This window comes from Gossypium hirsutum, chromosome A09 (genome assembly GCF_007990345.1).
Source record: "Gossypium hirsutum isolate 1008001.06 chromosome A09, Gossypium_hirsutum_v2.1, whole genome shotgun sequence".
NCBI classification, from domain to species: domain Eukaryota; kingdom Viridiplantae; phylum Streptophyta; class Magnoliopsida; order Malvales; family Malvaceae; genus Gossypium; species Gossypium hirsutum.
The window spans coordinates 45,120,994-45,146,850 of NC_053432.1; the positions used below are offsets into that span (position 1 = coordinate 45,120,994).

Here is a 25,857-nt window from a genome sequence, read left to right on the forward strand (position 1 = left end):
AGGCTTAATGGGCCAAAATCGGGATAGTGGGCCAACTGGCCCAATTCGGTAAGAAAATGAGGTAAGTGTTTCTGGTCGTACGTAAATGGCTATGTTATGCATGAAAACCTTAAGAATAGTGAAATTACTTGAATACCCCTATGTATGGAAATTATTGATATACCCCTAGGTGCAAAATTACCATTATACCCCTAGGGTTACTTTTGACTGAAAAGAATGATGATTTAATTCTGTATGATGTATGCCATGATTGTATATCTGCTGCATGGGGACATGGGTTATATTATGGAGGAAGCGTCCTGGTGGCTATGCCACAATTATCTGATTTGGTGGCTCTGCCACATATATCTGCTCTGGTGGCTCTGCCACGATTATCTGTATCTGGTGACTCTGTCATATTATCTGTCCTGGCAGCCATGCTGCATATTTATGTGGTGTGTAGCGGTTGGGTGGGTCGAGTAGTCTCCCCACATGGTGAAAGGTTGGTATGGGGGTGCATGTGGTTGGATATGGGTTGGGTTTTGCATAAACATGTAATATCTGTTCTGTTCTGTTATGGGCCTATGGGCTTCATTCTGAATTCTGTTCTGGGCTAAGGCCAACTCATTCTATTCTCTGTGGTTTGAACCGATATGGGCTATGGTTGGGTTAATTTACACACTAAGTTTCCCCAAACTCACCCCTTTATTTTCATCCACGCAGGTAATCCCCAACCATAGTGGGCTTGGAGCTGTGAGGGATTCGGAGTGGCCACACGTTCTGCAAGTTGATTTTCTTCTGGTGAACTGGACATCCTTTTATTTACGTTTAAGGTTTTGGGGTTTTTTTAAAAGTGTAATAAGACCGCTTAATTATTTTTTTTATGGTTTTAATATGTTTTGTTAAGATAGGTAGTACTTATATTTAACTGTTGGAATTGGATAGCTTTAGGGCGTGTTTTCTAAAAATAGTAATTGATTTCAAAATAACACGACAACAAGCAAAGCTTCCGCAATGAAAATATTTTCCAAAATTATTCACTCTTTCCTAAAAAGGACTTAATCAAAATGGTTTCCTGGAAACATACATGACGTTAAAGTGTGGCAATGGCAGTGTGCATGTCTAGGATTGGATCTGAGGGGAGCTTGGTACTTAAGCAGTCTGATGGATTCACCTCCTCTTTCCCGGTTTCCTACTTGGTGCACAGCTTCCATTCACTTTAACCTGTAATGAAATTATCTTTTAAAACACTAAGTAAGTTTTTCTAGAACAACAACATGAAATGTTTTGAACGCTTCGATGTGGCATATCGGATCCGGCCATAACGTCTGGGCCAGGTTTGGGGTGTTACATCCCTAATGACATGTCATTTGTATCCTAATGACTTGAGACGTTTATATATCGATCCATTTACATTAAAAATAACATAGTAAACATTCAATTTAGATAATATTAAAACAATTACTATTCATACAATCCTTTTTTTTTGAAACAACTATTCATACAATCTTACCTCAATAGTTAGGGGCATAAAAATTGGATCGAACTAATCTGAAGCTTTAGCTTTTCCTCTATCTAAGTTCAAATGTGATTTATCTTGTAACACCCCTAACTAGTATCCATCACTGGAACAAGGTTACAGAACATTACCAGAGCTTTCAGAACATTTAAAATTACTATTCATTTACCTAAATTATTCATAACATCCCTTACATGGACCCTCGAAGCCCAAAACAAGTATTAAAATCGAGTCGGGACTTAATCGAGAGCTCAAAGAATTTTTCGCAAAATTTTTAAAATTTTCCTAGGTGCAGGCCTCACATGCCCGTGTGGTCTAGGGACACGCCCGTGTGATCTTAAGACACACCCGTGCTGTAGGCCGTGTTCGACCCCGTGTAACTCTCTGACCTATGCCAGACGGCTAGCCACACGTCCGTGTGATCAATTTAATTTTCAGAAATTAAGTGCAGGGTTCACACGGCCAAGACACACGCCCGTGTTCTAAGCCGTGTAGAACACACTACTGAGATACACGCCCATTTCCTTGCTCTTGTGCTCAATTTTGAGTATTCTTTTTCTCAAATTTAAGATACAAGGGACACACAGCCTAACCACACGCCCATGTACCAGGCTGTGTGTCACACATGGTCTAGACACACGCCCGTGTGTCTACTCGTGTGGACAAAATAAAGCCATTTCTAGCTTCAATTCTCACCCAAAATTTTACCAATATCCTACACCAAAACTTAAATCCAAATACGAACCAATTCAAACATTGATTTCAAGCAAATTCTAACATCTAATATGATATATCATTACATATATAATTATGTTTATAATCTTACCTTAGTTTAACCTAAACATTAAACATCACTTGATCATCCATACTTAATATATATGTATTTATCATGACATAATTCTTTATAAGTACCAAAACAAATCATTACTAGCCATTTCAATGTTTAAACTACAAATAACATATTCAAGCCATCTATGGTCAAGTTAACCTATACATGCCATTATACTAAAAAAGTTTACTATTTATACCCAAAATAAGTTTGTGGATAGTGTGATGATGCTCCAAGCGTTCACCAACCTTCGCGAGCTTCCGAGCTCTATCAAACATAGAAAAGTAAACCTAGTAAGCATACTATGCTTAGTAAGTTCGTATAACTAGAATTAAACTTACCAATCTCATTTATTAAAATTAGGCATATAATAAATGTTTCCATCAACTTGGCAAAATTGCCTAAACACATGCATTCAATCAAACATGTTAGTCATAAATTCTCACATACATCAAGTAAACATAGATGAGCTCATCATACTATATTATTTCAAGACATTATTTCTTTCATCTCACAATTCTCAAATCATGTCAAGTATTTTGTCTATTGAATCATTAAAATTCCAATGGATACTCAAATAGTACACTCAAGGTGTACAATTCAATAACCCATCAATTCATATTCAGGAGTAACCATTAAGGCACTAAATCAGAAAGCACACTCTCGAGCCACATATCATATAACAGGATTACTTGTCCAAGTTAAATCCTGTTTCCAACATATGCTCATAAGAGCTTAATTAGGATTACCCGTCTGGGCTAAATCCTATCTATAACATATGCTCAAGAGGGTTTAAATCAGGATTACTAGTCTAGGCTAAATCCTTTCTGTAATGAGGTCAGTAGGATTACTCGTCAGCAAAAAATGCAGGACCTCGTTCAATAGGGGAAATCACATATCCATTGAAATCCAATAATCTAACGAAACTTAACCCTTTTCAAACAATATCAAGCATGTATTCAATTCTTATATTATAGTGTCCAATTTATTCACATAAATATAAATCACATTCTATACAAATACAACATTCAATTCAACATATTTACATGTTCAATTAAGTTACACGAACTTACCTCGAACTTGTTCGCGTATATAGATCTACTAATCCAAAACTTTCTCCTTTCCTCAATCTAACTTTGAATTTTAGTTATCCAGATCTATATAAATAAATTTAATCATCAATTTATCACATTTCATATTCAATTGGACTCAATTTACATCCTAGGAAAAATTACCATTTTTCCCCTAAACTTTCCATAAATTACAATTTCATCCCTAGGCTCGGAAACTGAAATTTATGCAATTTATTCCCTATTCCAAGCCTAACCAAAATTTCAGTTTACAATGTACAGCACATGTATTCCATAAATTTCAGAATTTTTCTTCAATTTTCACAACTTTACAAATTAGTCCCTAAATCATCTTTTCATGAAAAATCACTTTGTAAAAGATGTTTATCTATCAACAACCTTTCATTTTCCACCATAAGTTTTAAATTTTCAGCATATTCATCCATGGCATAATTTCTATATTTGATAACTTTTCAAATTAATTCCCCAAATAGATGAATTAGATTATCCCGATCTCAAAAATATAAAAATTACTGAAAACGAAACAAGAAAACTTACACAATTAAGCTTGATTAGTTTCTTCTCTCTCTCCTAGGGTTTCCATTCAAATTTTGGGGAAGATGATATATAATAAGATGATATTTCTATTTAATTTAATTATCATATTTAATTTTATCACTTTTCAATTTAGTCCTTAGCATTTTCTAATTTTTCCATGGATGAATCACAAAAAATATCTATTAACTTTTAATTAATCATCTAGTTACCATATAAAGACCTCAAGTTTTGAATTCCATAGCTATTTGATCCTTCTGGCTACTAGAATTCAACTTTTGCATTTTATGCGATTTGGTCCTTCCCGTAATTAAGCCCTAAATCGATAAATTTTTTTTATCAAAATTTTCACATGATATTCCTATCTAAATAGAAACCATGTAAAAATATTAAAATAAATTTTCTTTCAAGCTCGGATTTGTGGTCCCGAAACCACTGTTCTGATTTAACTGAAAATGGGCTGTTACATATCTTGATCTAAATAGATAATTTAAATCAATTAAATACTTCTAGTATTCAATTTAATCCATATTTCATATTTATGCAAAATTACCAATTTGCTCCTAACATTTTAACTTTTCACAATCTAGTCCTTAAGCTTATAACTTAAAATCTAACTATTTTAATCTAAATTCACGTTAACTATAGATTTAAGGGACCTTGAAAAACCAAATATTTACCATCATTTCACAATAAAACCTATAGATTTACACCTTTAACAATTTAATCCCTAATTCCAAAATTCATCAAAAAATCACTTAACAAAACTTATTTATTTTTCAACAAGGATTTATAACCTATCAATCAACATAAAAAATCATTCAAAAGCATTCATGATAAGTCCCTCAACCTTTAAAAATTTGCAAATTAACCCCCGGGATAGCTAGATTAAGCTAAAGCGGACTCAAAAATATAAAAATCATTAGAAACGGGTTGAAAAATACATATCATGCACCAATTTAAGATTAGTCGAACCAAGCTACCAATAATGGAGTTTCTCCTCTCTTAAAATCAGTTAGGGAAGAAGAATAAAAGATGATACTTGTTTTAATTTCTTTTATTTTAAGCTTATTTACTAATTTACCAAATTAACATTTTAAAACCATTGAAATTTCATTAAAACCTATTCATAAACATCCACTAACTCTTTAATTGGTATATTTACCATTCAAGTCCTTTAGTTTAAGACTTCATAGCCATTAGAACCCTTTAGCTAATAGAACTCAACTTTTACTCATTTCAAAATTTAGTCTTTTTTACTTAATTAACTGAGTAAACCTTAAAGTTTCTTAATGAAATTCTAATATGACCTTAATATAATCTCGTAGACCTTGAATAAATAATAAAATAATAATTTACTCTACAGAATTGTGGTCTCGAAACCTCTATTTTTGTCATCACTGAAAACGGGTTGTTACACCATATCATTCCTATTGAAGAGATCAAGCTTTGACCAAACTTATCTGAATAAGGTAAGTTAAATTCGAGGGCAAAATTTTTTAAATGAGGGAGATTTGTCAAGCCCAAAAAATAGGTCTAGAAAAAATAGGGATAAAATTTAGATTTTTATTTATTTTTTAAAGCATAGGGTAAAATAATTTAAGATGCCTTAAGAATTATATTTTAAAAAAAATTAATAAGAATGAACCTATTGGTTCAATGGTAAGGCCTTACTTATCCTCAGGTCCCAAGTTCAAAACCCTCTTATACACCTTTTAACCAAAATATTTTATTTTCTAATTTTTACCCCATTCTAGTGTCGAACTTTCAAAATAACCAAGCCCAAACCAATTTTTTTTAAATTTAGTCCTTAATTTGAAACAACTCTTAAAGTTCCTAAAACCTATTTCAATTAGGGGAAAATGGTTTTATAAATAGAAATTCTTTCTAAGCCTTAGAATTTTTATCTAGAGAGTTTTTCAAGAAAAACTCTCAAAGTTCTTCATTTTCTCCTCCATTGACGAATCAAATTTCGACCAAAATATTTCAACGTTTTCAAAATTGTCCCTCCCTTCCCAATAGATCAATGATCGTCATCCAAATTAAGTTTTTTTTGTGTCTTCAAATTAGGTTTGGGATCTAAACATAAATCATTGTGTATAATTAATTGAAGGATTAAGAAGTTAAGAAGTCTATAGGCGAACTCCATTCATGTGTGAACCCCCTAGCATGTGCGAACCCCCCAAATAGGTGAACCCCTTGAATGTAAACCCCCATGAACACAAACCTATCTGTGAACCCTTGCATGTGAAACCCTTTAGTATGTGAAACCCTTACATTCGAACACCTATTGTGAATCCATATGCAAAATCACGTAAGATTCATTATGTAAACCTTATTTATTTAATCATGCGAACCCCCTATGTTATTATACACGAACCCTAGGTTCTGACATGCGAACCCTAAATTGTTATTACATATGAATCCTATGTTGCAACATGCAAACCTTATATGTTAATGCAAGTGAACTCTGTATATATTAGTATGTGACCCTAGATGTGTGAACCCATATGTACAAACCCCTAAGTGTGGGAGCCTATATGTACGACCCTTGTACGTGCGAACTCTACTTATGTATGTGTTAGCCAAACTAAGCATGTTAAATTGCATGAAGATACTATATATGTGAAATTATTTTAGCTTGCTTAAATTATTTATTTATGTGAAATTGATGTGAATGAATGCCTAAACACATGCCACTAAATGATAGAATGAAACATTGAATGTAGCATCAATTGATGACAAATAGCATAATATGCTAAATAAATGTGTATAATAACATAAAATTGGGTATAGAGGACGGAGAAGTTTGTACGAGATAGTGACATATTAAGTCCACACCAGAATTTAGTACTGCATGAAGTAAGCGACAATGTCACCAAAAAACTGGATAAATAGAGGTGATAGTTTAAAAAGCCATAAAAATCGGGCAACCGGGATGGTAAGTTATTGTAGCAAAAGTCCTCGTCACAAATGACAAGTGAACAACCATCTTCACTGGGAAATTTGAGATGGCTAATTATTGATAAGTGTTTTGGAGTATCAAGCAATTCTCGAGGGTGAATAGGATGGATAAGTGGGAAATTAAAACTATAATTACATTGCATCATGAGTATAATATGCATATACATTGATTTACTAAATGTTCCTCATATTATGCTTAAATTGCTATTACATTGTACATTGAATGAGTTACTGTTTGTACATTATTTATAATGGTTTAAAAATTAGACTCACACTAAGCTATCATAATCTCAATCCCCTTTTTTCCTTACCTCTTAGGTAATACTGAAAGCTAAGACTCGAAATGGCACCAGATGGACCTCAATTTAGCAACTTATTTTACTTTTATTTAAAAGTTTCCATTACAGTTTTTATAATCATTTTATTCTTTTTAGATTGTAATTATTAACTATTTCCTACTTTCACATCTTAGGTTTGAGATTATTTAGTTTATTTATGCTAAACATGATACTTAATTAAAACTTTGATAAATGCATGTTATATGGTTTAGGAAACTAACATGTTTTTCGCTGATTTACAAAATACTTAGAGTTTTTGATAAGTTTTTTCTTAAAAACCTAAGTTGTTTTCTTAAAACTTCATATTAATTAAACTGTAAATAAATTAATAAGTCAAGTCGGATTAATGAATGAATGTTTTTTTTCTAAATACTAAAAAATGATTTCCTTAGAAATCAACGCAAGTACAAGAATGGCTTTATAAGATCACTTCGGTGACCGAATCTAACGACTTCAACTTAGCTGAAACTCCTAGGCCGGGTCGGAGGTTTTACATATGCTCTTTTTCTTCTTCAAGTATGAAAACTTTCCACTGTTTGCTCACCTCACTAGGACTGTAAGGAAACTATTGCATGCTAAGATGCTCACACCATAGAAATAATGTTTGCATCTTAGCACTAGAATAAGTAAAATTCATGGAACCCCAGGAGAGCCATAATCAACAATCACCCCAAATTTTTCATCAACTGGTGGTCTTGCTTAGATTGGAGATATAGCAGGGGAATGAACCACAGAAGGAGCAACAAGAGTGGTCACATATCACCAGATGTTACATTGCAATCTTTTCCTTTCTATCGGTGAAGTTCCCTTAATAGACTGCCCTCATCTTCACTACTTAAGATAATGTTCACAACTCCAACAGCTGTCTTCTTTTTCTTTCAACTACTTGCACTCTCTTCCCTAATGGAAGTATTAGAGATACAACCTCACACATTCTACACAAAGGATTATATGTCCATGTATTTTTCAATCTCTTAGGATAAACTTATGGATTCTTTTGAATTCTCTTTAACAACGCTAACTATTCCTTCATCACCAACAAGTCTATTATAATCACCAAAAGTTATCATAAGTGGGTTTGCACCACTTTCTGGATCCTCTGAAGGTTTAGAGGACCACGGACGAGGCTTTAGTTTACAAAAGGTATAAAAATAATTCTTAGGCTCATCCTTGTTTCCTAAGAGAATAAGTCCCAACTCATCAGTGGCTCGATGTTGCCATGTAAACTGTGTTGGAAAAATCTAATTTGAAAATGATTTTCTTGCAGAGTGGAACATTAAAATTTTGAAAACTGGCCCGGTTTGTGATATTTATAGCAATAAACCTTAATTGAATTTTGTACATGTATTTTTTGATAAGCATATCCTTCATGTTTTTCGACTTTCAACCAAACGATCTTCTCTTCTATTCTCGTACCACAAACTGCTTCAAGTGTGAGCTTGAACTAATTGAATCAAAACACAAAACTAGAAAAAAATTTCCTTTTGGGGTGAAAATAAAAATTCTCTCTTCTTTAATAGAAATAGATAAAATAGTTATTCTGAAAATATGTTTATAAGTTGAGAATAAACTCTCTCTATTTTTTGGTAGAATAGAAATCTCTCAAAAATTGTGTTAATAGCTCAACCGATGTCATCTATTTATAATAAGAGAATGTAGAACTCTTTTAGAGCTGTAGAGGTTTATTTTAAGTAGAAAAACCTCCTACTTTGAGTAGGAGATGGGTGAACGACTCACCCTTGTATTTTTAGTAGTGTTGTCGCCCCATTCATGTTATATTAGGGGTTTTGGGTCTTTTTCACATATGGTCCAATTATAACTATTTCCTGGGCGTTTTTGACCAAATACTCTATAATGTGATCCAACCCGATTTAGTGTTTCTACTTCCTTAAATAAAATTTAATATTTACATATTAAATAGTTTTCTCATCCCAATTTTACTCAAGCAAAGTTTTGATGATTTTACCCCTGGTAAAATTTCAACAAAATATGTCACAACTCAACATGTTCATTATGATCGAATGATTTATTTTTATTTTCAGGCTTCAAAATAGTTCAAAAACATAAACTAATTATTCAATCATTTTTATGTAATCTTATATACGATTGCAAATTTTTATTTTCATTTTCATTTCCATTTTTAAAAACCTGCATTCATTTCCAAATAGTTCAATTTCTCTATTTCAAAAAAACCAATAATAATTTATGAATGTTTCCCATTTCTCTTTTTCTATTCATTTATGATTTTAACGAGCTAGCAGAAGGATCTATTGGATATATGTAGTTGAGGCTCAAATGATTTATAATTAAGTTTCTACTTTTCGCCTATTAATTATAAACTCATTTAGTCACGAAGTCATTCCACTATAGTTTCGTGACTAAGCTCTCCCCAACGACATACCATTACGAAAGCAACTACTCAGTACTCGTCCAATTACCTTATCATAAGTGTGTTACCCTTATAGGATATCATTGATCTCTTTGGGATAATATCCTCTCTCTCAATATGATCCTATTTTATCTTATTGTAACGATTACAACTTTCTTCATGAAAAGTCAATCACTATCAAATAGTAATCAAGTCATCCATCACAAATATGGACAACCCGTGGCCACGTTTACTTATCATCAACCGTGTAATGCCATTGTGAGGATACCATTTACCCATGTTTTGAGCTATGAATTCCACTATTGTGAATAACATTACATAATATAAAAGTCATACACCCAACGCACCAGCTTTCAGTTCCTTATCTATTTGAATTCAGACTTTTATTTACATCAAAGTGTCCGAGTCATGCATATATAGTCCACCATCTACTAAGGACATAGGTGTGTCACACTATCAATGTCATAACTGAACAAACCAATAAACGGATTCAGAATCTATTCTGCTTGGGTCTTATCCGATGTACTGCCAGTCCAGTTAGTCATATCTATGTCTCTGTCTTTTAGAAGTCATCCGCTGCGATTTTTCAATCAGTTTGCGCAATTCCGATTAGACTAAAGACATGTTTAGCTTCTTCTAATCATACAACTTGTCTTTCTGTACTATGATTCGACCACATAATACTGTTTAGTATCAGTTTAAACAATTAACTACCAAAGAGCAACATTTGCTTGTATTTTACTTTACGTACAAAAAAAAGAGAAAAAACATGTGAGGACAAGTATACAAATTATATTAATGTAACTAATGAGCAACATTTGCTTCTATTTTTCTTTTGCCTCTGAACATGTCTTCTGTCTTATCTAGAACCGCTTTTATAGTCTTGCAGCTCTCCAGTTGCTTAAAGTATTGTCTCACTTGCCAGCATATAGCAACAATCTATCTCCTCAGACTCTTATCAGCATTTTCTACCCTTAACATGAGTGGCTGGAAAGCACTTAGAATCAATAACTATTTTAAGTTTCTCAAAGCTCAAGAAAATTATCAAGTTCCTTTTCATTCATTATAGTTATTTCCTTTCAGTGTGTTTTCAGTGAGTATGTTCAATAAGGGAGTTGGTGCCATTTTTGAACTGAAAAAAAAACATTTATATATTAATATCTTTATATGAAGAAAATGTTTGAAAATGTTTTGCAACATTACGATACGCAAATAAGATGATGCATGCGTCTTACATTAAACCTCGAAAACATTTGTAAATCTTTGCAACGATAATTTCCACACCCATTAAAGCAAGCCACCGTGGGGTGATCATGATCAACTAGTAAGAACATGAATTTTTATCCAACTGGTACATGAACCTAATTCCTTAGGCGTTCACATATACTAACAATCGTGTAACATTTGGTCATCATTTTAATTTAAGTAGAGCTCCGTGGAGAGTTACTTAACTAGAAGATCTTATGGTTTATCCATCAATTCAACACTTATTGCATTATGCACCATAAATGAGTCATCGTGGGACAATCTCACTGAGTAATTGGAACGACAGAAATGTACAAGTGTACACAATCGCAACAAGTAATAAAGTGACAAGTAAATGTCGAGTTATCATACCCACAGGGATAGTGAAAAGAATTATTTATGAATACAATTTAAAACAATTTGGTAGAGAAAATATTTTGTTTTGAAAAGTGATTAAAAACTATAAAACAAAATAAATAAAATAAAATAAAATAAAGTTCTAATGCACGATTTCAAAAGGTAATTTTAATCAAGATGACATACTTGTGTTAGATTAAATACATTTTGTCACTTAGAATTACTAAACTCATGTTTATGTTGTTACGAATAAATTTACGGCAACTCGGTAAATTACTAACTTATGAACATACTCACCTACAAAAATCCATTCATCTCTTAACTATATCTCTATGTCAATTCAACCGATTAAACAAAATTTAATAGGCAAATGTGTTAATGCACATACATACTTATGAAATTAAAATAATCTCTTGTTCATATCTCTATGCCAATTCAAACAATTAATTTAATCACATAAGCACATAAAAGATTACGTGATGTAACAATGTATTTCTACCTTGAAACAGTTTAATCACAATAATCTTGCAAGTTATGCAAGGCAATTGTATTGCTCGATACCATTGCTAATTTAACCCTTAGCTACCTTAGATGACTAAACATGCACTGATTAAGTATCATGTCAATTAATTACAATTTCAATCCGTTTAAGTAATTAATTCATTATTTACCTTACAATTGTAATGCAAGAATAACTTAGTTATGGTTCTACTTAATCAAACATCTTACTGAGGCCTATAACAACACAAACACAATTTTAATAAATTAAGAAGACGAAATACAATCAACCTAACACGAATTAAATTTAAGCCATATTAATTAAATAAATCATATCAACATAAATAATCATAGACATGTTCATCATAACAACAACAAAATGTAAAAAGATAGGGAACAAGAAGCAAATTCGATGTTTCTCCGTGGCTTGGCTAAGTTGCTCCACTCTTCCTTCTTCACTTGTTCTTATTGAACCAAGGCTTCTATGAACACTTGAATGCTACTCCAAATGATAGATGAATGACTCTTTTTCAAGAGGTGAAATTGGCAAGAGGATAAAGGAAAGTAGATGGAAAAATAAAGAGAGAAGAGATGAGATAAGAAAGTTGAGGAGTGTTGAAATGAGCAGCCAATGAGGGTTTTTATAGGGTGAGAGGGCTGCTAAAAATAGCCAAGATCAATAGCCAAAGAGCCTTCCCATGGTCAGCCACACATGTGGCAAGTTTGAAGTTTTTGAACTTGCTATATTAAAGCTGGGATAAATTTAGAAAGGCACGAATAGTGGAGGGGTTTGTTTACAGTTTGACGAAGTCTTCAAGGGCCTTTTTGCAAGCCAATTAATCAGCCAAGCAAGCTGATTGGGTCAGCATGCTAGACGGTTTTGGGCTGCCCAAAGCTTTGTGACACCCCTGACCTGTGTCTGACGTCGAGACAGGATACGAGGCATTACTGAACTTAAACACGAGTAAATATACAAAACCAAGCCATAAAATTTTGTTCAAATCAAATTCATTCATGCATATGCAAATTGTCCTTTATATGGGCCTACGAGGCCCAAAACATACATCGGGGTAATTCGGGGCTAAAATGAAAACTTTAGAAATACTTTGGCAAACTTAGGAAATTTTCATGAAATAGGGTCACATGCCAGTGTGGGTAGGCAGTGTGGTCACACACGCCTGTGTGGCTTGCGACATGTCCGTGTCCTCAGCCCGTGTAACTCTATGTTTATGATGTCATCAACACAATTAGGGTCACACGACCAAGTCACACACCCATGTCTTGAGGCCGTATCCTTCACATGGCTGAGATACACGGCCATGTCTCTGCCCGTGTGTTTACTACTGGCTTTCTGTTTTACCTAATTAGGGTGTAGGGGACGCACTGCCAGATCACATGCCCATGGGCGGACCGTGTGTAGACAAATTTGAGGCTATTTTCCAAGCCTTTTTTCACCCTCAATAACACATGCACACTTACACATCTCAATGACATCTTACATGGCATAAATGAGCACTTACACATTCATAAACATGACTCATGCGTATCAACTTCTTATCAATTTATACTAGCTTAAGGCTTTATATTTTATTTAGGCTAAGGTTACCAAGTCACATGCAATATATATATATATAACATCAATTTACTTCCATTTTACACATTCATGCCTTAGTTGTTATTATGCCATTTACTCACAACTCCATCATCAAACATCTATGGTCACATCCACAATTTATCCATGCTAAATGAATTTAACCACATCAAGAGTGATCATAGCACATATATGCATATATGAATAGGATTACATCCTCATAATTAATATGAGCCATATCTCATGGCCATATACAAAATGAATCATCAAATCATTATAAGCCAACACATTTGGCTAAACCAATATGACATATAACAAAAAGACCAAGTCCCTATACATGTCATACTCAAAATACTTAAATTCACTGTACCCAAAAGATTAGTTTGATAGTGTGAATCAAGCTCCGATTTCCTTCAATCCCCGAGCTAGCTTGGCGATACTATAAGAAAATGGAAAGGAAAGGGGAGTAAGCATAAAGCTTAGTAAGTTTGCATATAAATAAATAACAACATTTTCCATGCAATATTATAAACATAACACAATAATATTTATCACAATGTCATCAAGTATCATATGTACATTTTAAGTCATGCCATTTACATAATGTACAATAAAACTCATGATCATAATTCATTCATTCACTTCTTCCGAGGTCTCATCGATTCAAAATCTCAATTTTTATGAGCTTTGCGTACGTACTTTTATTCTTTCAACATGATCAATACCTTGTCATCTCTTTGACATAATCGTTGGATTACCCATTGTACCACTTCAAATACTAAAGGATACTCGAGAACTCTCATACACATGGTAGGATGCCAATGCCATATCCCGGATATGGTCTTACATGGGACCAAATATAGATGCAAATGCCATGTCCCAGACATGGTCTTACATGGGATCGTAGATCGATGCCAATGCCATGTCCCAGACATGGTCTTACATGGGATCACATATTGATGCTAATAGCCCAGCTATGGTCTTACACGAAATTACATATCGATGCCAAAGCCATGTCCCAGACATGGTTTTACATGGGATCGTACATAACCCTAATGTCATGACATTTGCATCCTAACTACTCCTAAGGTTCAACCGGGGTTTCGAGATATCAAACTTTGTCGAATCGTCATTGAGTCATCATTAATTAAATCCATAAAGACAATTACATAATTCAAGCAATATTAAAGCATTAAAAGCATAATAATAGAATGTTGCATTATTTACATACAAACTTACCTTGGTACTCAAAATATGGCTACTATTCGATTTAGTCCACAACCTTGTTCTTTCCTCGGTTTAGGTCCGGACTCCTTTTTCTTGATCTATAATAGCAAATTTCGCTTATTTAATTATCACATTGTTCAAAATGGTACATAAATCATACTTCGGAAAACTTAAAATTTTTCCCTAAAATTTTCACATAATTACAAATTAGCCCCTAGGCTCGTAAAATGAAATGTATTCACTTCTTTTGCTACCCAAGCCTAAATGAACTTATATCATAGTTATATCAGCCCACATTTTGTTTTAAATCAAATTTTTAACCACCTATTTTACAACTTTTACAAAAAGGTCATTTTTAGGTGTTTTCATGAAAAACTACTTAGTAAAAGATGTTTATCATGCATCAAACTTTCATATTCCTCAATTAAACGCCAAAATACATGCAAGGTACACATGAGTTTTTGAACATGAACCCTAGCTCAAAATAATGGTAGAAATAGCTAGTTCATGCTTCAAAGATCTCAAAAACATAAAGAACATTAAAAACGGGGCTAGGGAGTACTTATAATCGAGCTTGAAAGTTGAAGAAAAACCCTGGCTATGGCTCTTCAAATTTTTAGCACACATATGAAGAAGATGAACTCAATTTTGACTTATTTTTCCCTTTTTATTCTTTTATTAACAAAATGACAAAATGCCCTTAAGGCCTTTCTTTCAAAATTTTCCTATTCATGCCCATTTTTGTCCATAAAAATAGAAATTGGGAAAATTGCTAATTTAGGACCTCTAATTTAACAATCTATGGAAATTTCATGCTTAAAGCTTCCAGAACTCATATTTTTCAACTTTTTCAATCTAGTCCTAATGTCAAATTGGACACTTTATCTATGAAATTTCTTCATGAAATTTTCACATAAGCATGAAATCATGTCATAGACTTCATAATAATCATAAAATAATTATTTCTACTTCAGATTTGTGGTCTTGAAACTACTGTTCCAACTAAACCCCAATTCAGGATGTTACAAGATTGTTCGGTTTGGTTCTCTCAGTTCAGTTCAATTGGGCCATTTTTCATAATTTAATTAATAACAATTTATTTAACCCAAATTAAATTCAATTAAAATTAAAATTAATTATATTATGAATTAATACACATAATTTGGACCGTCTTTAGCTAAAAAATTCATTTGTCTCGATGCTTCAAAAGTCACTTCTTGATTTTGCGCTTCTAGCAGTGTTTACCGAGCCAATTTTCGCCCTTTGTTCAAATCTATCGAAAATGATCAAAATTAATCAAAATTTATTATAAAATTATTTAAAATTCATTATGTTAATAATTTAAGTCCAAAATAATTATATATTTTTCGACAATAATTTTACTGAAACTACATGAATTTGAATTACAAAGGGCATGAAAAAGTGTGTATATTTTCGTGTTTCCACACCCCCAAACTTAATTCATTGCTCATCCCAAGTAATACACAAATTGAAAAGAATTTCTCAGAAACACCTTTGAAAAATTCCTTCAGAACAACATTCTTCCCAAAATTATGAATTTGGTATACTTATGCTCAAAAACAATAAATTTGATATTTATGCTTTTTGTATACATATCATTCAAATTAATCTCAATCATTATTATGATAGCCAAAATAAACTAAATTCTTCCTAATCAAGACATGTTAAATCCCTACCATTTTGATTTCATTCCCTTGTTCAAGATTAAGCTACAACCATTAAGTTTAACTTATGCCTTCATATGTTGAATATAGCAATTAACTTATTCCTTCATATGTTGAATATAGTAATTTCTCTCCACTAATGTAGGTAGCATAGAAAATTGAATCAATAGGTCTTTAAAAAGGTTGTAACATGGCTAGGCTAGGGGTAGGTAAAAGATAGATAAACTTAGGCTAAAAACCCTAGATTCAACTTCAATTGAACGTTCAGAATAATTACCTTCAATACACCAACTGAATTTGCTTTCACATGCTCTTTTGTACATCTATTTTCTTTCAAGTATATATGCTCTTTTTTTGTTCTTTTTCTTTTCTTTTCTTTTCTTTTCATGAGCATTTTGATGTATGTTCTACATTTTTTAAGCATTTGATACTTATTTTCAACTCCCCAAACTTATTTTCAAAGAATGTTCTGAATAGTATTGAGTCTAGTGTTTGAGACAATTTCAAGATAATTAAAAGAAAAGTGATGGCTAAATATTGTAAGGATTCAAATAAAATTAGGTCATATAGTCTCAAAGTTGGGTTTCAAAGGATAAAATTTCATCAAGGTTGGCTTGAAAAGCTCGAACGGTCCAAACAAAAGTTGCCTAAATCATTTTCAACATTCCATGCTTCCTAGGATTTCGCCTCAAGAAACTACTAAGTCAATTCTAGAGACTTAAACTTTCATGCATGCCTAACTTTCTTAAGGAACCAAAAAATTTAAGATATGATTTGCATGTTTTATTAAGAGTACATTTATGTCATAATTCATCTAACATAGCAATTATTGAAATAATAGAATTTTATTCATACTAAAGTTTAGCATACTTAACAAAATTTAAAATTTTTGAATAAAATATACCCTAATCATAATTAAAAGATAGTTTTCTTTTAAGAGGAAATAATTTCAATTTTTTGGCCCCCCTACTTAAAATGAACAATGTCCTCATTGTTAGAAGTGAATAGATACTATACACTAGGTAGGATTCTAGAAAAGAGGAGGTGAGTCAATTTGACTACTTACCAAATTCTCTCTAGATCCAATCCTAGACATGTATATATCTATTGCCATACTTTATACTTCACAACTTGTTCATTTTTATTTATGATTTCCATCTTTTGTTTTATTAGGCGAAAAATAAAAATCCTAATAGAACCTAATCCTAAAACATTAAAGAAATTGGGAAAGAAAATGACATAAAGGAAAGATCCCCTATTTTTATTTATTTGCAGATCCCTCAGAATTTGACTCATCTTTTTTCCTTCCTCGACATTGGAGTCCATGGTTCGAGTATGAAGTCCAGAAATTCATGCACAAAAATAAACGGGTTATGAAATATATATTTTAAATGCATATCTGATTGAGTCATCCCGTATTTTTTAGTATCTCTAGTAATCTTGTTGCTGCAACTACATATGTTGCAGCATAGCCATTATACCAAACTGTTCACTTCGTGGAATGGTGCTAGATAAAGGGACTCTTAGTGTCGAAATTAAGAAATCTGTTAAGGGTGGTTTTAGTTTTGGGCAGGTGGGTGAGTAGTTGAGGGTAAGGTTTAGAGTTGAAGATGGTGGCAGTTTTAAGGATAGTTTAGGTGCTGTAGTTGGTGACTTTGAATGAAGGTGTTTGGGGTGGTGATTTAGGGGGTTAAGGGCTGCAATATTAAGGGGTTAAGTGAGATGCACTTTTGGGCTATTTGGGAGTGGTGGTGGAGCAAGGTAAAAGCTATAGGTTTGTGCGGAAAAGGATTGAATATCTCTCTTCTTAGTAGTGTCTTAAGCCCAATGGCAGCTTCCTTTTTGGATCTTAAGCTCCTATACTGAAAATAAACTAAAAAAACTCAAAGAAATTAGTGCTTGGGTTAAAAGTTGACCCTTTATTTAACAAAACAAATGCTTAAATTCTTTGGGCTACTTACAAAAATATTTTTAAAAAAAATTACATTAAATTAAACTCTCAGGAAAGACTGGAGGGATCACGAATGGTCCCGCTTAAGTCCCAATCTCCTAGACAGAGTTATAATTAATGTAATGAACCAAAGAAAATTTTATCTAAATCTACCATTTTATTCAAATGGAAAAAACAAAACTAAAAAATAAAATAACGATAGAAAAACTGAAAAGAACTCCCTCCATTTTATTCAGGATCATCATTGACCATAGTGGTGTCAAATGGCCATTTGTGATACTAACCATAACCATCTAAGAAGAAATCATATTTTTTTCCATCAAATTTGTCCAACATCTTACTAGGGAAAGAAAACCTGGAATGACCTTTCCTAGTAGTCTTGTTTAACTTCCTGTAATTCCTACAAATCTTCCAACGTGTGACTCGAATATCTGTAATAATCCATCTGACACCCTTCTTGTGCTTTTCCAAAACAACAAATGACTCTTCTTCTTCATTCTTGCTAAAATCAACTGAAATCATGATAGGTAAAAATAGAGATAAACCCAAACAATCATATTTCAAATGAAGAGGCAAAGTTTTCAGTTCCAATTCGACTAGCTCTTCAATCAACACTTTTGGTTGTGTGTACTCCCGAGATAATAACTCTAATGATTCCAGTGGAACTTACTGAGTGAATCCCTTCGTTTTAGCTTCCACAAATCCAAACATTACTCGTCTTCATCATCACTTGGCGAATTCGCTAGCAGAATACATTCTAATGAATCATCTACAGAATTGAGCTCCAGCTCTGTAGAAGCCAGTGATTCCATCTTGGAAATAATAGAACATTCTTCAACTACATCTGGGGATTTAGAAATACTGAAGTCATTAAAAGTCACATTGTCATCAAAAATTTCTTTCAACTGAGTATCTCATTGCTGCTTCTAGAATTGAGGATATGGCAATGGTGGAACTTAGCTTTAACCGGAAAAACTTTTCTGTGGAAATCTTTCTGCATCTGACTAGGGTATTAGATAATCAGAAGTAACTGGTTTAGAGTTTACATCATCAAGGATCACTAAATCTGACTTCTGTGATACAGGAGTTTCAACACTTGGTTGAACTTCCTCTTTGTCTTGAGCTACAAGAGGCTCATCTTAAACCTCAACCACCTTGGGCTCCAAAGTCTTTCCACTTGGTAAAGAGACTACTTTGCAATGTTCTTTGCCCAAAATTTTTGGATTTTCTATGTCGCTTGGCCAAATACCTTGGGGTTTATTTCGAAGTTCATTGGTTAGCTAACCCATTTGATTCTCCAAATTTCTTAAAGTGGTATCATTCTTCACTATGTATGCCTTCATCAGATTTTCAAAATCACTTGAAGATTCAGTTGGTGGGGGTTGTTCCACTTGTTGAGAATATTTCAATGGATAATTTGGTTGAAATGACATAAAGTCGCTATGGTCTGCCCATTGATTACTCCATGCAGAAATTGGATGATTCTGCCATGAAAAGTTGTAAAAATTTGATTGCAGACCATTCCAATTTTGATTTCCCACGTAATAATTTAACTCTTGATTCGATGGGCAATTTTCAAAGAAATGGCCATCTCCACAGTATTCACAAGAAATATTATCGAACTGGTTTAGCTTGTAACGCCCCAAGTTTTTAAATATATTTCTATAATTCAATGACACAAGTGTGTATCTGCTTCAGTGGTTAACTGTTCTGGGTGTCTGTGAAAGGTCCCAAGTTCAAGCTTTAGTTTAGGAAAATTTTGCTTTTTAATGAACAAAGCCTTACTCTTGTTCAATGGGCTTATATTTGATTGTGTGTAAAATTCTAACAGAATGGGCCTATTGGACTGGTGGTTAAATGGAGTGAATTTAAGCTGGAGGTCCTGTGCTCGAATCAAGGTGTAAGCAAGGGTTTATATTTTTACCTTAGTGGGTTGGAAGTGTTTGAGTGGAGTCAAAATTTTGATGATGGTTAGGGTGTTGGAAGATTTTGGAGAAGTGAGGGGTAGTGGAGTGTTTTGAGGGATTGGAGGAGTAAATAGAGGGATCTGGAGAGCTATCAAAATCCCATTGTGATCTTTTCATTTTTTTTCTTTTTTTTGAAATTTCGGTTGTTTTCCCAATTTTGTCAACCCCTTTTCTCCTTACTTTCTACTGAAATTTTGTGCTTCCTCACCTTTCTTTCTTCACGATTTCTTCTCCATACCATCTTTTTACAATCCACATTTTTTCACGACCTTAGGTAAGCAATTTTGGTTTTTTGGTATCTCGGTTTTTAAAACATTAATGAGGAATCTATGTTTAACTGTTTTGACAGCCAATAATCTGGTGTGATAGGTGGTTCTAGAGCCAGATCATGATAGGAGACATTCGTGGTTCGCAAGGTAAGGGATTTTTCACTCGAAAGCTGTCTAACCCGTTTTGAGGTATAGTGTAATTTGATTGATTGAGTGTCTGATTGAGTGAAATATGGTTAATTTTAGGTTTTGGAGTGCTCGAGGTTACGTTAGCTTCAAATGGATATCAAATGTGTACCTGAAAATACAGAAAACGAGAATCGACAGAAGCCAAAAAATGATTTTGTCGACGCCACACGGGCATGTGGTCACCCGTGTGGTAGGCTGTGTGGCAGTACATGGTCGTGTGAATGATGAACTAGGCCATGCGCGCGTGACACGGGTGCATGACACAGCCGTGTGATAGCTGGCGAGGCCGTGTGCAAGACCCGGGCTAGACCATTTGGGCCGTCTGAGCTACACGAGTGTGTGAGCCCATACGGGTGAACTATAAGGGCATGTGGGATTTTTGGGCCAGGTCGTGTGATCGACAAGGCCAAGGCCAATTTGGGTCGTGTAGGCCCATACGGGCAGGCCACATAGGCGTGTGAGCCCATTTTTCTGAAATAATCTTTAAGGTTGCACAGGTCGCCCAAGTCGAATGTGACCTACCATAGGGTCAATAAGCATTACTTAGACCACTAATTTTGTGATCTGATTATGTGATGTATGTATTAAGCATGTTACTCTTAGCATGTGTATCTGACTGATTGTATGATCTGTTAAATTGCATTATAGCATGCCATATTTGCATGATGCACTACATCGGTGTGGGGTTTATCTTATGATGGAGGAAGTATTCTGAAAGGCTCTTAAGCCTATTATTTGGCAGCTCAGCTACAATTATCTGATTATGTGCCGCATTTCGGTACAACACGGTGTGTTGGGATAGGTGGGTCGATTTTATCCCCCACATGATGTGTTGGGTTGGACGGAGTTGGTGTGCAGGGCTAGTGGGCATGATTCTGTTATTCCACTCTGTTATGCATGTTATATCTAAGATGGGCTAGGGCTAGTTTGTATCTGATTTTGTATCTGAATGGGCTATGGTCCACACCGATTCCGTAAAGGGCTCAAGCCGAATTATCCGTTATTTGGATATATGGCTGACTTTTGCTACTGTGCATATTTTTCTGTGGGGATTACACACTAAGTTTGCACAAACTCACCCTTTTCTATTTAATCTGTGTAAGTAATCCCCACACTTGACGGATTGGTGCAATGGAGGGCTCAACAGTGACCACCACTATCAAACTGCTTATTTATAGTTTTTACGGTTACATCGCTTATTTCTTGTTGGTATTTTATGTATGATGGACTTTAGCACTGTTTGGTTTTAATTTGGGATTTTGAACTGTTGATTATGGATTTATAAACTGCAACACAACAAAGTATGGTTTTCCTAAAATAAACTAAGATTTTCGTAAATGAAACTGTTTTAAAAAATTATTTGGGTTTCAAAAGATTCTGGGTAAAAGAAATGTTTTAAATCAAGTAAATTAGAAATAAAAGCTAATAATTTGAAATAATTTGAAGGTCAATGCATTTTCAAAAACACTCTCATGTGACATCGCCAGCTTCAGCCATAATGTCTAGGCCGGGTTTGGGGTGTTATACGGCTGCTGACCTGATAGATTACCATTGAAACAATTAACAATTATGTTTTTAAGCATAGAAGACATAGAGGATACTGGGTTGCCAAAGAAGCAAGTGTGTCCGCTTCATGTACTTCTGCTACTCATCTTTCTGAGGCTACTCGGTTGGTTGGCCACTGATAGTTATTGCTGGCAATTCTTTCAATAATCTCGTAAGCATCATTATAAGGCTTAGAAAGAAAGGCCCCATTTGTCGAAGCATCCACCATCATTCTAGTATGAATATTGAGACCAATATAGAATGTCTCCATTTGAACGTAGCAAGGGATGTCGTGATAAGGGCACTTTTGTAATAACTTCTTGAACCGCTCCCATGCCTCATATAAAGATTCTTTTTCAAGTTACTGAAATAAAGTTATTTCATTTTGGATCTTGGCTGTTAATGATGGAGGGAAATATTTCATTAAGAAACGTTCAACCAACTCTTTCCATGTAGTTATGGAACCAGACAGTAGGGAGTTCAACCACGCTCATGCTCTATCTATTAAGGAGTATGGAAATAATCTCAGTCTCAAGGCATCCTCAGTCACCTCAACTAGTTTAAATGAGTCACTCACTTCCATGAATAGCTGAAGCTGAAGATGTAGATATTTAGTAGGAATCCCACTAAATTGACCCATATTTTACAACATTTGAAACATGACTGGCTTCAGCTCGAATTGTTGTGCCTTGATTTTGGGTCTCCTAATACACGGATTGAGCTCATTGAATAGAGGAATGGCATATTGGCAAATGGCAAAGTTTCTATAATCGGCAGCAATGATCAAATTGTGAGTATTATAAGCGAATGTTCCTCCAAATTTTTGGTTTGGATTTTCAAAATTCATATCTTCGGTCCTTCTTTGGTTCGCTTGTCTTCTCCTTTATTAGAAAGTCTTTTCAAATTCAGGGTTTATAGGGAGTAAGTCAATAATTTGATCAATACTCATAAACACCTGAAACAAACACAAAAAAAAAATGGAATTAAAATTTAACAGAAAAAAAAGAGAGACTAAAATGCAAAATTAACAATTTCACAAATAATGACTTTTTAAAACAGTCCTCGACAATGGCGCCCTGGAATGATGAAAATGTGCAAGTGTACACAATCACAACAAGTAATAAAGTGAAAACAAAAAGTTGAGTTATCATACCCATAGGGACTATGAAAAGAATTATTTTTGAATGCAATTTAAAACACTTTGGTGGAGAAAATATTTTGATTTGAAAAGTGATTAAAAAACTACAAAACAAAGTAAAGTAAATAAAATAAAATAAATTTCTAATACACGATTTCAAAAGCTGATTTTAATCAAGATGACATGCTTGTGTTAGATTAATTACATTTCTTAACTTAGAATTACTAAACTCATATGTTGTTACGAATAAATTCACGGCAACTCGATAAATTGCCAACTTATGAACATACTCACCTACAAAAATCCATTTATCTCTTGACTATATCTCTATGTCAATTCAACCGAATAAACAAACTTTAATAGGAAAATGTGTTCATGCACATACATACTTATGAAATTAAAATAATCTCTTGTACATATCTCTATGCCAATTCAAACAATTAATTTAATCATATAAGCACATAAAAGATTACGTGAGGTAACAATGTATTTCTACCTTGAAACAATTTAATCACAATAACCTTGCAAGTTATGCAAGGCAATTGTATCACTTGATATCGTTGCTAATTTAACCCTCAGCTACCTTAGATGATTAAACATGCACTGATTAAGTATCATGTCAATTAATTACAATTTCAATCTATTTAAATAATTAATTCATTAGTTACCTTAAAATTTTAATGCAAGAATAACTTAGTCATGGTTTCACTTAATCAAACATCTTACCGAGGCCTATAACAACACAAACACAATTTTAATAAATTAAGAAGACGAAATGCAATCAACCTAACACGAATTAAATTTAAGCCATATTAAATAAATAAATCATATCAACATAAATATTCATACACATATTCATCATAACAACAACAAAATGTAAAAAGATAGGGAACAAGAAGAAAATCTGGTGCTTCTCCGTCGCTTGGTTGGGTTGCTCCACTCTTCCTTCTTCACTTTTTCTTGTTGAACAAAGGCTTCTATGAACACTTGAATGCTGCTCCAAATGATGGATGAACGACTCTTTTTCAAGTGGTGAAATCGGTAAGAGGACAAAGGAAAACAAATGGAAAAATAAAGAGAGATAAGAAGAGATGAGAAAGTTGAGGTGTGCTGAAATGAACAGCCAAGGGGGGTTTTTATAGGGTCGGAGGGCTGCTAAAAATATCCAAAATCATTCCCCAAAGAGCCCTCCTATGGCCGGCCACACATGTGGCAAGTTTGAAGTTTTCAAACTTGCTATATTAAGGCTGAGGCAAATCTAGAAAGGCATGAATAATGGAGGGGTTTGTTTGTAGTTTGACGAAGTCTTCAAGGACCTTTTTGCAAGCCAATTAGTCAGCCAAGCAAGCTGATTGGGTCAGCATGCTAGACGGTTTTGGGCAGCCCAAAGCTTGTTCAGTTCGGTTCTCTCGATTCAGCGCAATTGGGCCACTTTTCATAATTTAATTAATAATAATTTATTTAACCCAAATTAAATTGGATTAAAATTAAAATAATTATATTATGAATTAATACACATAATTTGGACCGTCTTTAGCTGAAAAATTCATTCGTCTCGGTGCTTCAAAAACCACTTCTCAATTTTGTGCTTCTCGTAGTGTCTGTTGAGCCAATTTTCGTCCTTTGTGCAAATCTATCGTAAATGATCAAAATTAATCAAAATTTATTATAAAATTATTTAAAATTAATTATGTTAATAATTTAAATCCAAATAATTATTTTATAATAATTATATATTTTTCGACAATAATTGTACCGAAACTACATGAATTTGAGTTAAAAAAGGCATGAAAAGTGTGTATATTTTCGTGTTCCCAGTAACATGCTTTGACTAGTTGTCCTCTTTTGAAGATAGAATTTCTTGACTTATAGCATGATAATGCCTACCACAAGGGCCAGTCCAGTTATTATTTGATCACAAGCAAATTATTCTTACTTTCAAGAAATTTCTTCAGTGAAATCCAAATAGCAATCCTACCGTGGGGTAGTGCACTTGTCATGCCATTGCATGAGGCCATCGATGGAGGTCGTAGGTCTTCTTTAGGGACCTTCTCCCACTGAATATTTTAAAAACATGCAAGGTTTTTAATTCCCAGTTTAAATCATGTATGATGAATAAATGCATGAAAAGTACATGTGACATTCTTTCCTAAACTACATGGCATGCCTATCTCATGTATGCATGACATACTTTGGAAAATTTATAATATACATATTCATTCATACACAAAATTCAATCAAACAATTTTGATTCTCCACAATTTTTTTAAGGAAAAACTGAAGAAGTGAATGTGATTCATGCACTAGGTAGGTTCTCAGGAAAGGAAGGTAAGTCGTATTTGACAACTTAAAAACCAAGTCTTTCCTTGCCAGACCCAATCTCAAACATGCACCCTCTCATTACCACACTTCTCAAAATAATCGAATAACCTAAAAAAGTGAATGGAATAGTACAACATGTGTATTTTCTCAATATCTTTAATAGATCAATTATGGATCATCTCAGACATATATATTACAATTATATCTTAAATTACTATTAAATAGATATA

The 25,857-nt window shown here is 33.6% G+C and overlaps 1 non-coding gene across 1 annotated transcript; it reads left to right on the plus strand.

Annotated features, from left to right (window-relative positions):
• Positions 1–22,454: 22,454 nt before the first annotated feature.
• LOC121207311 (small nucleolar RNA R71) lies at positions 22,455–22,561 on the plus strand. Its single transcript, XR_005902401.1, has one exon. It is a non-coding gene; the product is annotated as a small nucleolar RNA R71 (small nucleolar RNA).
• The last annotated feature ends 3,296 nt before the right edge of the window (positions 22,562–25,857 follow it).